The sequence below is a fragment of the Ambystoma mexicanum genome, chromosome 2q (assembly GCF_040938575.1).
Source record: "Ambystoma mexicanum isolate Mex_15411 chromosome 2q, UKY_AmexF1_1, whole genome shotgun sequence".
NCBI lineage: Eukaryota > Metazoa > Chordata > Amphibia > Caudata > Ambystomatidae > Ambystoma > Ambystoma mexicanum.
Window position 1 is genome coordinate 1,064,285,148 of NC_090924.1, and position 14,366 is coordinate 1,064,299,513.

The window sequence follows — 14,366 nt, forward strand, 5'->3', positions numbered from 1 at the left end:
GATAAGTCTTGTAAAATCAGAACTTCCGACTTAGCTGGATACATTTTTAAGTTGTTCTCGGCAACTTATCTTTCTAATGCAGACAGTTTTCATTTCAGTCCAATGGGGGTCAAATCTAAGAGGACTATGTCGTTTGTGTAAAGTAACCAGTTTATTTCTTTACCATTAATTTTTGGGGGATATGAATTCACAGAACCTAACTTATTTCCGATGTCTGACAGAAATAAACAAAACAGGGTTGCCGCAAAGGCGCAGCCCTGCTTTAAACCATGATTAGTTTTTATTGGTGCACTTAGGGTTCTGAGGTTGTCAAGTCTGATCTTGATTCGTTTGCAGAATAGAGTTCTCTTATTGGACTGAGTAGCTTCTCTGGACATTTCCATTCGGTTAACTTTGACCATAGTAATTCGCGATTAACACTATCAAAAGCGTTTGATAGGTCAATAAAAGCTAGGTAGATTTTTTTCTTCTGTCGTATCGCTTCCATTTTTAGGAAGTTTATGAATGTTAAGTTTAGACTACAACCAACTCCTTTTACGAACCCTTATTGGTGCACATCATATCTACAGGATTCTTGTATCCACTTTAATAGGTGATCCTGTAGTTGGGTAGCAAAGATTTTACCTACCACATCGAGGAGCGCAATCGAGCGAAAGTTCTTAGTTTCAGATTATAGTCCTTTCTTAAATATTGGTACCACGATTGCGCTCCTCCAGGATGTTTGGATAGTCTTGTTCTGCAAGATAGTTTCAAACAATACACTACAAAATTCTGTCCAATATGCCGGATGTTCCTTAAGAATGAAATTCGTGACCCCATCTGGGCCTGGGCTCTAGAGGTTTTGAGTCTCATGATGTTTCTTACAATGTCGTCTTTTTCAATCTCGATTGTCCACTCACAATCTGGAATTGTCTGCTTGCTTATGGTGTCTTCTGGGGTTGTAAATGTTGCAGTGTAATGATCAATCCATTTTTTCTCAGGTGCCATGTTACATACTAGCGCACCTTGCGGGGCTGTTATTCTGTTGAGGAGTCTCCAGAATTCACTTGTGTTTTTGTTTGTGAGTAGCTTCATCATGAGTTCAGCATCATGTTGTAGTGTGATGGATTTGTGACTAATTAGCCAGTTTTTGTAGACTTGCTTTGCTCGTTTGATCAAGCTTGCACACTCTGGTAGATGTGTCTTATTGAGTTTTCTTAATGCTTTGGTTAGTTCCTTCTTCTTTGTTACTATTTCGAGATCCCATGCATGTAGGCGCTTAAAGTCCGGTTTGTTCTTGTTGACATAAGTCTCTCGAAAAAGATCGATTAATGAAGGGTAATTCATCCGTTCTTCATCCTGTTTTTCATTAGTAGTTTTATCAGTGTGTTTATATTGACTCCATCTAGTCAGTCTGTTCCATCCTGGTTCGACTAGAAGCTGATCTCTCATCTCGGTTCTTCTAGTACCGGGATGATCTGTATCTATATCGATCTTGAGCATATTGTGGTCACTTTGCGTCATCTTTATCACACATAATGTTTTATCTCGTAGTGTTATTTTTTCTGATGCAAACATATAATCAATTGTCGAAGCTTGTTGTCTCTGCCAGGTTGCTTGTGCAGGCACGTCCCCTTTGGTGTTCCCATTGAGCATTATCAGGTTCCAGGCTTTCATTTCGTTCAGCCATGCTTTTGCGGCATGACAGCTGTCCCTTGCTCGTTTTTGTTTGCTATCATGAGCTTTGTTTGAGGGGAGACAGTCTATGTTAAGATCTCCACAGACTAAGATGTTCGCGTCTGTGGTTTTCTCATATGTGTCATTTAAAATGCTTGTGATGTGTAGAATGAGGTTTTCTCATCTTATCGCGTCATGTTGCCCATAGATATTAACCACAAACAACTTGGTACCTATTTTCTTCAGGTAAGTTGGCAACTGGATGGTAACAAGTTGATTATATGTAGAAAAATTGGTCACATGAAGTAGCCGAGTGCCGCTTTCTATTTTGACCAAAGTGAGTAATCCAGACATTGAGTGGCCTATTCCTCTGTTATGACAGTGCATTTTCTCAGAAGGGCCACACTACTTTTAACTGAACAGTGGTAGCAACACTGCAGTAACGGTTGTGGGGTCCACCTCTGTGACAGAACTGTGTGAATCCCAGCACTCTAAAGGATGCATTGGTGTGAACTACGGGCTCACATCAAGATTTGTGTGCATCTGTTTATGCCAGGTTTTTCATTATATGACAACAAAGTCACACTAGTAGGCTAGTATTGGCATCATATGCCTCGGTATGGTATGCTAAAACATTTTCTAAAGTGCATGCACCTAGAAAAGACATCTTGGCGCTAGTCCTGCTATCTCCAAACAGAATGACAATATAACAAATAGTGAGCATGGGAAAAGATGGTTTTAATATGAAATCTCAGTCATATGTTATGATATCTTCAAAGATCTACTGAAAGAGAGTTCTAGCCGCTGGGACAGAGAAAGACGTGCTGTCCCTTCTTGTGTGTTTAATACTAGGGACATTTTCCAAGCCTAGTAATGGTGATCTTAATGACTTGGTGGGAGCATACAGCAAAGGGATTTAAAACACGGTCTTTACTTAACATCTTGCTTTAAATCCATCTTGTTCTACATCCTGTCTTCCTTCTGTCCTGTGTTGCTGTGCGCCCTGATGGCTGCTGGCTATGGTGCGCAACAAATAAATCAGCAAGCCAATAGAAGGTATAAAGAGCAGTAGAGAAATGCTTTCCCCTAATCCACATTTTTCTTGCTGTTGAGTTTTTAACCAGTTGAAGTATTTCAGCCTCAGTAGTCCTAGGTAAATTGTAATGCAGTTGTCTAAACGGCTACAAACAAAGAAACTGGCAAGTTGAATTTTCTGTGAAAGACATTATAAAGTCGTGGCCAATGTGCCAGTATAAAGATAGTGAAGGCCAATACCCCAGGTTTTGTACCTGTGTCACATAGACAGAGCCGGATCCTAGGGTTGAAGGCCGGGAATTGACAAGCTTTGAGTTCCATTTTTCAACAAAAGTATTTGACTTGCTTTTTGCTGTGCAAGCAAAACATCTGTATTTGAGGGATTACATGTTAGTCTACTACTTTTCATTGTTGGCCAGTCTCCACCATGCATTTCTTAAAAATATCATCCATGGACACCAGCTCACCCCAAAGTCACCTCCAAGTCAGAAGACCACCTAGGTATCATTGGCACAAATGAAGAAGGTTAGCCAGTGGAAATGGAGAAGATCGGCCAGGGGTCTTAAATACGTAAATAACCACAAGTCACTGACACTGGAGTCTATGAATTAACCAAAATAGAGGATTCATCTATAAAAGAATGCAGCTGGGAGGGAGTAATGACTTCCTTTAGCTTGCCCGGATAGAGCAGTTGGGAAAGTGGCTTACTGTTAGGGTGATTGCTGGGGTCCAAAGAAGGCTTTTCAGCAATAGAATGGATACAGCTGATTTAAGACAGGTTAGGCTTAAGTGAAACATTAAATGTTACTAATGTTGCAAAAATCAGAGTCAACCAGGGCATGAGCATGCATCACAATGTGTGGATGGCATGGATCATGCAGCAATCCCTGGAGGTAACATAAGGATATCATTTTTTAGAAGATGTGACTTCAATATATATTGAAAGTCTAGAACTCTTTTGGCTGAAACAAAAACTAAGAAAGACCACCACAAAGTTCTTTAAGTACTTTTTGAAAGTTCCTTAGATGTATCAGAGCTATTAAATATATGATCTGAATCATATTTTTCATTTGTCCTGGCCACAGCCCCTTTATAAGATCTAAGAACTACGCACAATTGGATTTTCTATCCTTCTCCAATGCGTCCAGCTTGTTTCGGAAGCCATTTCAATACATAAGATCTGAAGTAAGCCAAGGCTGCTTTTTTCTGCCTCTTCAGAAGCTTGAATCGGTCTAAATGCACTTAGCTGCATTTTTGGGGTAGGAAATCTATTGCACTTAGATGGATTGTTGGGGTATGGAATGCGTTACCGTAACTGTATTTTGGGGGAAGGAAATATTTTACTTAGATGAATTGCTGGAGGCATGAAATGTGTGACCCTAGCTGTATTTTGGGAGCAGGATATTTTTGCACTTAGTTGAATTTCTGGAGGCATGAAATGTGTGATCGTAGCTGTATTTTGGGGATATGAAAGGTATTCCATTCAGAGAATCCTATTACCCTAGATCCAATAGTAGCCTGCCTGTCACACCCAGTAGAGGTACCAGGCTAGCCAGTCCATTGTGCTTAGTAGACTTGAGGGTAGCCTGCTCATAGTGCCTATAAGAGTCTACAAGGGTAGGTGTTTTTTCCCCCACAGATGATCTGATGACACAGCGATTTCAAAGATAAAGCTCCATCGGAGCTCTAGGTGCGTATAAATGCACCACTTCATTGGGTATCTGCTGCAGACACGTCTATCCATCCACAAACATTAGAATGTAGGTACGACCTATAACAAAATTCTGTCTGGCTGGACACTTAATATTTTTAAGCCTACTGACCCCAGACTTGCCTCAACACCTCTGCCACTAGGATACAGCGTCAACCTACGACAACATTTGGTCAAGCTGGATACATAACGAGTCTCTTGCACTTACATACATGTATGACCCCCCCCCCCCTCAGCACTCACCCACATGCCTGACCTCTTGAGTTGCTTACTGGAGTCTAGCCAGCCCATCTAATCCCTAATCTTGGCCAAAAGCACACACACCTTCTAAGCCTTTTGAGCATTTTCCCACACCTGGGCTTTCGTCCCAGAGGGCCTTCCCACCACAAACACATTGAGACCATAACGGGAAAAGGTGGTATATACATTACTACTACTACTAAAGTATCAATAGAAGAGGACATTTTCTCATAGAACCTTTTCAGCATTATGTAAAGGTTGGGATCGATTTCATAAAATGGTTTCAGATGCTGAGGGGTTGCATTAATGGCAATCCCCTATTGGGAGGCCTTCAAGTGACAACCTTGCCACCCCTGGGACATGTCCTACATGCTGGATCATGCCTTATCAAAGTGCTCGCAAATTAACAAGGGGGGTTCCTGGGAGTCCCTCTGCAAGCCATTAGTCCTGGTTACGAGAACCTTACTAAGATTCTTTAACTCACTATCTTTCACAGAGGAAAAACATCCAAATCATAGAGCCAAAGAGGCACAGCTACACCCTACTAATGAGGTCCAACCAGACCATAACTCCTATCTGGGGTAGCTGTTGGTACTCTTGTTCAGAGGAGAATTGCCAAGCATTTCGGTGCTGGACTGCCCCAGGGCAGGACAAAGACTGATAATGCTTTGGGTATGATAGTGAGCTAAAGAATCGGGGTAAGGCCCTCGTAACTGGGACTAATGTCCGGCAGAGGGACTCCCGAGACCCCCCCTTGTTTTTTTTCATCAAAGGTCTCTGCAAATGTGACCACATCATTGAATATCCCTGGCTCCCACTGCAGTTATGAATCACCTTTAAATCCTGTTCCATCTCCTGCGATGCCGTAACCCTTAAGTTCCCACGATATCTCACTGGGAAGTTTAGGAATTACAGTTGGTTACGATCCACCAGAAGCAAGGACATGTGCAGACCTGAACTCTGCCAGTGCAGGAAGTAAAGAACCAGAAGACAGGCCTTAAATATCTATGCTCAGACTCTAGAATCTCTTCCGGCTCAATACCAGTTTTGTCCTCTCGCTTCTAAATTTTAGGAAGGAGCTCAAGGCCCTGCTCTTCAAGCAATGGCTCCTCGCTAACACTCAGGTCTTTACACAAATACCCCTAACCACTGCACCCCCACTCACCTACCCTCACTCTCTGTACCCCGACTACCCTAACCCCACTCTCTGTACTTGACTCTTCCACACTATCGCCACTCTCTCTACCTCACCAAGCCTACCCCCACTATCTTTACCCCTACTCACCTACCCCACCCCTCACTCTCTACCACCCTCACTCACTATACTCACACACACATCCCACTCTTTCTACTTCACCCCTCACCCCCCATGCTATCTTCCCTGACCTCCCACTCTCTCTATATACACACCCCCACTCTCTCTACCTCACCCAAACATCCCACCCGCCACTCTCTACCCAATCCACCCACCCCCTACTCTCTCTACCAACCCACCCACCTCCATCCCCCATTATCTCTATCCCTACTCTACCCTCATCTATCCCACCCCCACTATTTCTACCCTCACCCGCCCCACCCCCACTGTCTGTATCCCAGCCCACACCACCCCTAGTCTCTCTATGCCAACCCACAATCACTCCCTCTACCCCAACCCCTACTCCCTCTACGCCCAGCCACAATCACTCCCTCTACCCTCAACCCCCACTCTCTCTAACCCCACTGACAATCACTCCCTCTACCCCCAAACCCAGTCACTCAACTGCCCCCGCACCCACCCCAACCTCACTCACTCTACCCTGACCCACCCACCCCACACCATCCACCCCACCCCACTCACGTTACCCCATCTAACCCATACCAAATCACTCTACCCCCACCCAAGCCATGTCCACTCGCTCTACCCCCAACCCCACTCTCTTTACTGCCACCCATCCCACATCTCATGCTCTCTACCCCCACTTTCTCTACCCTCCACACACCATACCCCACCCACCCATCCCCTACTCTCTACCATCACCCACCCAAAACCCCACTCTCTATGCCAACCCACCAACCTCCACTCTCTACCCCAATCTACCCAGCCTACCTCCACTCTATCCCACCCATCCTACCCCCAATCTCTCTACCCCACTTGCTCTACCCCCACCCACCCAACCCCGACTCTCTCTACCCTACCTGTCCAGCATAACCCCACTCTCTAGCCCCACCCACCCTAACCCCACTTTCTCTACCCGCACCAACCTGCCCTACTCACTCTCTCTCTAACCCACCCCCCTACCCCATCTCTCTACTCTACCCACCCTACCCTTTATCGTTCTACCCCACCCACATATCCTACAGCGTCTCATCCTTCCTGTCACACGATTTCTCAAACGCTCACTTACCCTTTCTCACTCATATTTCCTCTTGCTCATTACCAATTGCACCCTCTCTCAATGGCTTCCTGCCTTGCTCTATTCCCCTCCTCATTCACTTGCACACCTGCACCCCTTATTGCATTCTCCTTGGAAACTTTGCTCTATCCTCCATGTACCTGGTGCCTGTAAATGTAAAATGCAAACAGAACAAAACGCCAAAATTATAGACTGTGCCAATGCTTGTGTTTTAAAGTATTCTTGCCACTTATTTGCCTAACAAAACGTTTCACAATCGCACTAATGTTCTTTTTTATTATTAATCGTGAACTTTTAATTTCAGAGTTAAAGTAATCACAATATATAGGGTATTCATTTATCATGTTTCATTTTTCTTTTTTTAACTTATTAGTGATTTATTACATTTGCCATATTATGTAGCATTTAGTGTGATGAAACACACTGCTATTTACCTATGGACAAATGTGGATACTATCATAGCCACCAAGTTTTTGTTAGACTTACTATGTGTAATCATGCAAGTTTTACTAATATGCAAAAGCATCAGTGCAAACAGAGGAAATAAGAAAATGAATTTCATTTTGACAGAGACAACTAACATGTTTGGTAACCAGTGGCATTTTCAAAAACACAGTTAGTGGCTCAGACCTGAGCTTCCCACTCCTCCACTTCACTCTCAGCTCAAGGCCTTCCAGGAGGTGTGAAATTCCAATGCGCACAGAGTTTAAGCATGACAATGGCTCTGGCCTTGGTGTAATCTGATCCCCAATCAAGGCCCATGGCATGCACTGGGAGACAAACACTTCAAATGGTAGCCTAGTATCTCTGCTGTTTTAGCAATGTGAATGAAATAAGTACATGGAAACAGATTTTAAACTCACAGTACGAGAATGTTCTCCTTTAGTTTAATGAAACATATTCTGGTTTCCTTTCTCAATCAATAAACTTTGGTCAGATTTACAATTTAGTATTTTTTATTTCAAGTGGTAACATGCACAGACTTCTCAGGGTACATTTGTATCTATATTTACATGAAACTATGGCCCTCATTCTGACTCAGGCGTTAAGGGGTTTACGGCGCCGTAAACGGCGCCGACCCTTAACGCCTGATTACAAGGTTCCCTTTGCGGGATGGCTTTTAACGGCTGCTTTTTTGCAGCCGTTGAAATCCATGCCGCAAAGGGACCTTGGCGATAATTACGGCACCGTAATTTACGGTGCCGTAATTATCGCCTTTCCCCATTCCCATTATGCCCTATGAAAATGGGAATGGGGAAGGGTAAAATGGGAAATGGGGATTTACCGCCCCACTCACCTTGGAATGGGGCGGTAATTCCGCCAACCACCATGGCGTAAAAATAGTTTACGCCATGGTGGTAAGGGTACGACCCAGGCGGTAACTTACCGCCTGGGTCGTAATGAGGGCCTATGTGTCCTTTACACAGTCTCAATGTTATAAAGAGTATGCACATTTTTTAATCCACCAACATTGCAACTAAAGAGAAACGCACAAGGTGTTGAAATGGGCGCCCAAAAGCCCTGAGACATCATCAGCTAACAACGTTTTAAATGAACGTGGTTTTTGAGAATAAAATGAAAACTGATAAGGGGCATAGCAGACTGGACCCTACAGCCAGAGTCAGCATACCAAACGGTGCTGGGTGGTTACCAAAGAAATGTAAATGTTAAATTGCATATCGAGGTTATTGTACTAAAATAGTATAGAGGGTTGCGAAGACCTACCAGTGACAGATGGACCCTATACACAACTCCTTTGACATCAACAATGGCATTTAATTGCAGGGGGAAATATTTCACATGGTGGTGGAACACTGTGCTGAACACATTTTAATGTTCCCACATGGTGTATTATGCATCTTTCCAACAACAAAAGAGGCTCTATGTCCCTGAGGCCTACCGGGAAAACCCTCAGTGTCCCAGCGGCCTGAGTCCTGCCCTCTATGATTTGGATGCCGTGATAGGGGAAATGATGACGGTGTTCTATATCCATTTCAAGGCCTGAGGCCTTGTTTTGACACAGAGTGTCATGAATTGCAGAGTGCGCCCCTTTTGGGCCTCATGGTCCCTGTCACAACGGGCTTATACACATTAATACTTCCAATATGGCCGTCCAGCGCATTCCCTTCTCGCTCCATGCGTTGGACGTAACCTTTCTCTATTTTTAGACCATGCCTTCCGCGGCTCCGCGCGTCTCAATGCTATTGTGAAGTAGCGACCAGACGTGTGCTCCGTAGCTCGCGGTTCTTCTCTTTTTCCACTCTGCTTTCCCTTCCTTGACCACCACCTTCTTCTTACCTCCTGGATTCGAGTTCAAGCGAACTTGCATTGCCTCCTGTTTTCCTGGATTCAGCCTCCTGGAAAACTGAACGCATTCTGGATTCGGCAGAGACACGGGCCGCCTTCTTCAAAACCCGTTCCATCCGTAAGAAGGCAGCAACCAAGGACGCCGGTAAAGAACGGACGCAGGTGAGAAGGGGGGAAGTCCTTGACACAGAGTAACACCAGTGTTTTAGATTATATAACACGTTTCAATCAGCGGGCTGTAGAGACAGCTTGGCCAGAACAGAAAAAAGCTTTCTTTTATAGGGGTCTCAACAATAGAATTAAGCACCCATTATCAGTGGTACCGCCTATCTCTACTTCCTATCCTGATTTGGTGGATTTGGTCCTCCAAGTCGATGCCAGTCCTATTGAGAGGAAGGGGGAAGTACAATCATCCCCTCTGTTTTTGGCAAGTTGCCAGAGTCCAAAACCCTCCTGAACAACCCACTGAGCACATGCAAATAGGAAGAATTAGTGGCCCGTTAACCACAGCCAAGGCAGAAAGAAGGCATGCAGCCAACATCTGTTTATACTGCGGGATATCTGGACATTTCAATAAAGAATGTCCCAGAGATGCAAAAGACCAACAGTATTTCGGAAGGCTCAATCATAAAACGGGGTGCCTGGCATCATGCTAGAAACCCCACATCCCGTTTTTTGGTTCTTTCCTCATTTTCTTCACTCCCAACATCCTTTGTAATCGGTCAGACATTTCATCCAATGGCCTGGACCTGCTCTTTACCTTCTCCAGGTATTTGATAAGAGGACTGGGGAATTAGAGTAACAAGGGGACTGTAATGTCATGCTTTATGATTCACTGTAAAATTTGTTTCCTTTACAGCTTGGAAAGAGCCGGGCAGCACACATCCTTAACTTCCTTTTGCCCATTCAGTCGGTTAGTGGAGTTAGTTGCATTTCTCCCTGGTAAATAATAATAATTACTGCAATGGGCCAAAATAAATCGGACGGTCTTCAATATCAAAATATATATACCAATACCTAAGAGCAAGGGTAAAATGACAGCCATTAAAACTCACTCACCACCTCAATTCTACACATACATACAGCCAATGGCTAGTGGCGAGTTAAAATGTTGAGCCCTGCTATGAGGGCCTAAATGTATACACATTCTCCCTGTATTGATTCAATATCATTACAGAAAATACACAAGGGGAATGCAATATCATCTCATGCTACCTCTATAGGGATTTCAGTATCATCTTAGAACTTCAGCATGAACAGAAACATCCCTGTGGGTTGCTCAATAGTAATAACAATTAGGCCTATGTCACTTTTAATATAATCCTGCACAAGACCAGTGGTGGGGGCACCAGTATAATGACCTATCATTTTGTGGGACACATAATCGCTTATTATCCTTCATGGATAGCAATATGTTTGCAAACAATCTATAGTAAAATGACAATATCATCACACAGACATTTGGGAGCTTCAATGTGATCACACAGCATTGACCTCAACATCATCACATACAGTCCCCATGGGAACATCACTAACATTAAACAATACTTCTGGGTATTTCAGGATCATCTCACACCCAATGCTTTTACGTTATTAAGCATCATTATACACCTTCTCTTTGGTGATTTCAGATCAAACACCATCCCTGTGGAATTTTCAACATCATCGCACATCATTCCTGCATGTAGTTCACTAGGACTTCAGTATCATCACACATTCCATGCTGGAATTACATCATAATCACACCACATCCCTGCACAGACTTCTTCATTGTCACACATCCTTATGGAATTGTCAACATCATTGTACATCATTCATGTGGGTAGTTCTCTATTATAACTCAACATCCCTATAAGGACTTCAGTATCATCACACATTCCACTCAGGGATTACAGCATTATCACACACCACAGACTTCTTCGTTGTCACACAACTTCCTTTTGGGGACTTCAATATCATCACACACAATCCCTATGGGGACTACAATAACATCATAAAGTACTTCTGGGCTGTGACAAATCAACTTCTGGGGGCACCAGTGGTCCAGGAGTGACTATTGGTTTTTAAACCGTCAATCAGCCAAACACCTCTGGTACACCAGAAGGGATCCGAGCAGATTGGAATAACAAGAAAATTAAAAACCACCTTGGCCAATTTTGGTAACGTGGATGGAACAGCAGGCTTATCTCTGAAAGGTTGTGGATCGTTAGTTAGTTGCAACACAGCAAAAATGCAATTATTTCTCAATTATAAAAGGGACTGTCCAGTCAAGGTTGTATCCAAAATATCTACTTTATTTGTATCACAACAGACAGTTCTAGCAACACTACAAAATACACCCCACCCTGTAAAGGAATGCAGAGGACAGATAGTTTCAAAGAAGGAAAAGGGAAAGGGATCCACTCTGGATACTCACAGGAGGGAAGTCGGTATGGTTAATAATCACAACAGTTAAAGGTTACTTGGCTTCAGCACCAAGGGAGCAATGTGTCTTAAAATGTCTCTAGGCGCCTTCCTCGAAGGACCAGGGGAACATAACCACAAAGTATCTTGTGCTGTAGTTGTTCTTGGTGCTCGACAGGGTCGAGGTGGACACAGGGTGCTTTTCAGGCTACTGGGACAGAGTTCAAGACGGGAGTGAGCTGCGGATATCAGGCGGCAAGACAGTTCACTGAGCAAAGCTGGAGGAACGGCTGCAGGCTGGCCTACAAGGCGGCTCAAGGTCAGGAATCGTTGCCACAGTGCTGATCGTGATTCTGAAGCACTGGTTGAGACATCTTGGATGTCTTTAAGCGACTGCGGCTTGACAGCGGTCAGCATTGCAATCGGTTGCAGCTCAATGAACTCCACTGCCTCAAAAATTTCCTTTTAGGCGGACGTCTATAGATGCTCGTCAAGGCACTTCTCTGAGCTTCTTCAATGGGCTCTTGCATCCTTTAAGGCAGATGGCCCACAGCTGTGGAGTGTGTTGCAGGCAGCTGCCTGGTCCTTGGTTATATGTGCAGAGACCTTTTGGCACTCCCTTTCCAAGAAGCGTGCTGCAAAGGACGCTGTCTACTGCTGAGTACTAGTTCTGGAGTGGCTAGATGGTCCTCTGGGTTCTGGATCTCGCTCTGTTCCCGGGGTGATGCTTAGGGGAGTGATCTTGTTTCTCTCTTTGGAAATCCTGGTCTTCCTTCACTGGCGGTAGATCTAAGACAGACTTTACCTTCAGACAAAGCTTCTGCAGATGGGAACCAGATGAGGTTTCTGGTGAAGCACTCAGATGATCTGCCAAAAGAGGGGCTCTGCCCTCATTTAAAGCCAAGTGGGCCACATTGATTGATGTAGGCTACGACTACCTTAATGAACCAATCCTGGGGTCGTTACCAACAATCTCCTGTATACATGAGGTCATAACCAGAGTACTTTGCAAAAGTGAAGGTAACGGCATGAAAGATGTGATACTAGGCCCCACCCATTGTCCTGTCTGTTATGGACCAAAGGGTCTCTCTGATTAATGAAGCTCTCTGTGGTTCCTGATTGAAGCGGCGGGCGTCCCTTGAGGCTGCAGCGAGTCCAGCCTCTCTGGCTCCTGCAAACCACATTCTCATACCTTATGAATAGGGTCCCCCTGCGGGGTGGACTACTGTAAACATGCAGTCCCAGACATGACAGTTCACTGTCAATTGATACTGAGGGTGGGAGCTGGCTTTAGGTTGACACAATTGCATATGAAAGGTTGTCAGTGTTTCCTGTCTCCCCGTACTCCAAAAAACATAAATCTACACCTCTAATACTAACTGACACACCTAGCCCCTAGCCAGTGCATGCCCACAATGCAAGAATGAGACTCCACTCTAGACAACAACAAAAAACAATGCTACTAGCACACCTAGAAGGTTTTCTGGCATGCAGATAACATGGTACTTCCAATCAGTACCATCAACATTAAGCATTGCAATCTTGCCTCGTCCCACTTCTCCCAGCTAACCAAACCCTTCCATTCTCTTCCACATTTACCAGAGTAACTAAAGACCATGGCATAAGTGAGAAATCAAAATCCTAATAAAATAGTATAACATAACATTAGAGACCTAATTAAAACCAATCTGGCTCAAGCCCAGGAAAATTAACAGGCGCTCCATAAAAGGAAACACAACTTCACAAGTTAAAGGGGGGAGATCACAAACAAGTGCTCTTACCAATGTCTGAAAACAAGCTTGTTGCCAAATGGCATGTCCCTACACAATCATTGAGGATACTTGAAGCCTCAATGGCATAATAAAACATGACAGAAAAACAAAGGAGCACATTTACAATATAAATCTGCTGCTCAAGGAGTGGAGTGATCTAAGTCTCCTTCTTGGCAGGGGGTAAGACACTGATCCTGCCTCCTCTGTTTACTTTTATGAATTGCCTTCTCAACTTGCTTAGATGTGGGTTCCTGAGCCTTTTTCTGGACACAAGTGCTCACATACCTTTTTTCCCTCTGCTATTGCACCTCTAGAGCAACAGCAGCCTTCTGCTTCTCTAGGGTGCTAGGAGCGGTCAATTTCTGACTCTCATCCCCAGCCTTTGCTGCAGTAAGAACATCATTTCCTCTAGGTCTGGTCCACAGTGGCTCCCCTGGGACCTAACAGAAGTGTCGGGCCTCACAAATGCATGGGCACTACCTGAGACCTGGGACTGTTGGGACCTGTTTGAGACTATACTAGCTGCTCTGTGGACCTAATGTGGGTGGGAAGCACCATCACTTTGTCCATCCACTTCCATGTCCCCCAGATAAATGGGTACTTGAGCTGGGGGCTCAGTACTGCTTCTGCCCCCCTGGAAGTCTTCATGCTTCTAGCTTCCTGCTGCTGGGGAGTCCCCTGAACACAGCTCAACTAATAACAATGTGGTGAAGAGCTCATGTTAAGTTCCATTGTGCAATAAAAAAATGCCTTTGCATTGAATTTAACATTAACCGCCACTTTTATCTTGGTTAATAAGCTGTATGCAGATTCTGTCTCTAGTTACAACCACCAGTGTGACAAATTGAA